At 59.9% G+C, this 4,234-nt stretch overlaps 1 pseudogene; it reads right to left on the bottom strand.

Moving 5' to 3' along the window:
* Positions 1 to 294: 294 nt before the first annotated feature.
* LOC116284114 (tryptase-like) lies at positions 295 to 2,937 on the bottom strand (annotated as a pseudogene).
* Between the last annotated feature and the right edge of the window lie 1,297 nt (positions 2,938 to 4,234).

Raw genomic sequence — 4,234 nt, 5'->3', positions numbered from 1 at the left:
CCTGTGTCGCTTTCTGTGTTACAAAGCCTGATGCCACTCACCAAAGAGACATAAGCCAGTGTGCTGAGAAGTGAGCCCTGGGCACAACGGACAGAGGCTGGGGCCATGCCCACAGCAAGGCCCGGGGCTCAGGGGCCGTGCCCTGACCCCTTCCCTCTCCCTCAGTGACACCTGTAGCCAGAAACACAGCGAACACCATGTCTGCTCACGATGCACTTTAATGAGGATTCGTAATCCCTGCCTGCACCCTGGCCCAGGCAGGGAGGGGCTCAGGGCAGGTGGGTCAGCGCAGGGGGCAAGGGGAGATGGGGGTAGGGCACCACCCCAGCAGGAAGTAGTGGTGTGGGGACAGCAGAGGCCTGACTTCTCCGCCAACCCAGGTGACAGCCCCCAGGACCGGGCTCAGGGCTTCTTGGGGACGTACTGGTAGATCCAGTCCAAGTAGGAGGTGACATGGGTGTAGATGCCTGGCTTATCGGTCGCAGCACAGCCTTCACCCCAGCTGACCACACCTGCCTGCAGCCAGGTGCCCTTCGTCTTGCAGACCAGGGGCCCTCCAGAGTCACCCTGCGAGGGGAGGGAGTGGTCAGACTTGGCTTCATGACCCCGAAGGTTGGGGCTGCAGGGGAGAGGCGGCCCACCTGGCAAGAGTCGTGTCCTTCTCTCCCGGCACAGAGCATGTCATCAAGGACAATTGGGACGTCATCCGCGGTAGAGAGGCCAGCGTGGTACTGCTCATCACAGACGCTGTTTTCCATGATGGGCACCTGCACTTGCTTCAGGGGGAACGGCGATGGCAGGGGCTCTGGGGTGAGAAGAGAGGGAGAATGAGGAAGCCTGGGGGTGGGGCTGACTCAGCCAAGCCTGTCACTGACACCGAGGGGTGGGAGGGCGGGGGGTCCAGGCAGGACTGAGGAGCCTGGCTGAGGCCTCTTCTGTTCCAGGGCCTGGCGTCTCCCAGGACACCCAGGGATGAGCTCTTTCCCTTTCATGGCTGGACCTGATCCTTGGCCTCATTTAAGGCCCATTCAGGGAAGGGAAAGGCGCAGGGTTCCTGGGGTTGGCAGCACCGCAGCCCAATCTCCCCTCGGCTCCACAGCCTCCAATCTGAGTGGGGGCCGGCGTCTTGGGTTCCCCCCAAGGCCTGCCTCCTGGCCAGCCTCTGGCCCCAGACTCAGTTTCCCACTTTTTGTAGGGGCATTGTGTCAGGATGCTGCGTCGTCAGCAGTGACCCATTCGGGTTACTTTTGCAGGACCCTGAGGACACATTTCAGGGCTATTGTTCATGCTAAATGTCCCCTAGGCTTGGCCCTGAATTGTGAATAAAGGGGCACAAGACTGTTCGAGAGAAGTGGAGGCGGTGCTGGAGGGGTGAGAACAAGCTGCACCCATCCCCACCCTCACATCCCTGTCTCCTTGTCCACGGGCACAGGGACAAGATGCACGCCGCCCCGATTAGTGGTTATTGGTAATGTAAGACACTTTCTGTGTGTGATTTTTCTCTTTCCTCACATCATATCCATGAAATACCAGCTGTGACTGTACCCATTTCATGCAAGGAGAAACTGAGGCACAGAGGTGCTGACTGACTTCCCCAGGCATCTAGAGCGGGGATCGGATCTGGTGGGCTCTTCGCACACACTGCCTCCCACCACCTCTCCTTCATCTCGGAGTCTTCCAACCCCACCTTATGAGTCAGCCCATCTGGACCCTGTTTCCCAGAGGAAACCCGAGAGGGTGAGCTGCTATGTGACCAGCTCTATTAAAAGCTGTCCCCAATGCTCATGTCCACTGGCCACATTGCCCCAGCCTGTCACCCAGCACTGTGACCCTGGACGGAAGGTCTCTGAGGCAGGGGGCAGGGGGACCGGATGGACATGGCTGGAGATGTTCACAGGGTCCTCGAGCTCCAGCAGGGCGATGTCCGCCCCGTTCTCAACTATGTAGTAGTTGGGGTGGGGGATGATCCGGCTGACTGGCAGCAGCCTGTCCTGGTAGTAGAGGTGCTGCTCCCGCAGCTGCACCCTGAACCATGCGGGGGTATACCATTTCCCTGGGGAGAGAGGCATGTACTCAGGGGCTGAGCAGCCTCTGGGATACACAGGAGCGTGGCTGGAGCCCCAGGCATACCCCCAGGCCCGCCCCCACATCCAGGCCCTGGGGAGACTCACGGTCCGATGCAGTGTGCCGCGGTCAGCACCCACTGGGGGTGGATCAGGGAGCCCCCGCAGATGTGTTGCCAGGACTGCATAGCTGATCTCAGGCTCACCTGCCAGGGCCACCTGCTCCCAGGGGCCTCATGCCCCCCTACGATGCCTGCTCGTTCCAAGGCCTGACCTGGGGCTGGGGCAGGAAGCACCTTCAGGACAGGACCCAGCCTGGCCACTGGGCTCAGCCCTCCCCTGTGCCAGCACAACCCTGGGCTTCTCTGAACCCACCCACCCAAGGCCGGACCTGTGCGGGGTGGGGTGTGGGGACAGAGATAGCGCGAGCCCGGGATCAGGACTCACCAGGGGCTGAGTGGACCAGGCTCACCAGGAGGGGCAGTGCCAGCACCAGGAGACTGGGCATCTGGAAGGAGAAAGGAGGGGCAGCAGGAGCGTGGCTGAGGGACTGCAGGGTGGAGGGTGCAGCTAGAGGCTGGGTCACCTGGGGATCAGGGGGTCAGACGAGGCTAGGGGTCTGGGTTCTCAGGGCTCCAGATCTGAGGTGTGGACACCCTGCTCCACAGTGTCACCCAGATGTCGGGGTCCTGGTGGGGCTCCTCACCTTGGCCTGTCCCTGCTGCTGTTTTCCCCAGCCAGGCTTCCCCCACCCATTTATCCTTACAGAGCAGGACAGGGTCGGAGGAGGGGTGCTGGCCCTCCAATCCAGAGTGGCGGAAGTGGATGACTCAGACCCAGGGCCCAAGTCCCCCTGCCTGGAAGGGGCCCTGCCACCTCGGCCCCGGACGGTAGCCCCGCATCAGGTCCGACAACGTCCATCTCCGGGTGTTATCTGAACAGTTAACGCTGCAATCGGTGGAACCTTGTTATCTGGGGATCTGAGCACCATCAGCAGAGGGACAGGCAGATGGAAGTGATGGGGAGATAGCAGGAGAGGCCGGTGCCAGCTTCCCTTGGACACTCCCCCACCAGGCCCTGCCAGCACTGTCCCCCGTGCTGCAAGGCCAGGGTGACCATTGTCCCTCCCTGTTTACCCACTTCACCTCCTCACGGTTCTCTGGGCCTTCTGGTTACCTCATGGTTTCCTGGATCCCTTCTTCCCCAACACACCAGCACCTGGGCGGCCCCTCCTTTACCCCAGGGGAGCTTGCCCTGCTTCCACCCTGACCAGAGACACTAGCCTAGCTCTTGGGCCTCCCTGTCCCTAGGTGTGTTTCTTCACACTCCAGAGGTGTACTCAACTGGATTTCTAAACGATCACACCCTTAGAGATTGGCACGGTCTGTCCAGCCCCATCTGAGGCCTCCCTCTAGCAGATTTTATTTCTTACTCATTCTCTTAACAAACTTGCCCCAGGGCCTCCAGGTGCTGCATCAGGTCCACCAGGTGGACGGAGATGGGATCCCAGAAGCCCACAGTGGGTGGTGTTGGTGATGGTGTAGCCACAACAGGGTGACATTCTGGTGCCCAAGGCTTGCAGGGTACAAGGCTGGGATTTGGGAGGGCAGAGGGCCCGCACCTCCAAAAAAAGGTCTAATTGGCTGATGTCTCGGAGGAGGACCAATCAGTAGCTGGTGGATGTGAAGGCTATGATTCGCTAATATTGGACCAATCAGAGAGGCCCTGGATCCTCCCCTTGTGGGGCCATAGCAGGTGGGAGGGAACTAGGTGATTGGAAGGAGTTAACAGACCCCACCTGGGTCCTCGAGAGGAATCTCACAAGGTGAGTATCCTTAGTTCTTAAGGACAAACTCCTCACTCTGCAATTCAGTAATACCAAAAAGTTGAAGTCCCTCATACATGAAATACTGATTTCTGAAAAACATGAGAGGCAGCACGGGGCTGTCCCTGAGAGAAGGATAAGGATGAGGAGAGATGTACAATGACCACAGCCCCCCTGGAGGCAGCTTCGAGGCCCCAGCGCAGGGTGGGAAGGCGAAGGCAGCCAGAACTCCAGGGAGGAGGTCCTTGGGCACAGCGGGTTGCAGAAACCCACAGAGGGGTCCAGTGGCGTCCTCCGAATGCCTGGGAGGAAAGCATCAACGTCAGGAAGGAGGTCAGGGATGAGA

This window comes from Vicugna pacos, chromosome 18, assembly GCF_048564905.1.
Source record: "Vicugna pacos chromosome 18, VicPac4, whole genome shotgun sequence".
NCBI lineage: Eukaryota > Metazoa > Chordata > Mammalia > Artiodactyla > Camelidae > Vicugna > Vicugna pacos.
This window is presented reverse-complemented; position numbering and strand designations above follow the sequence as displayed.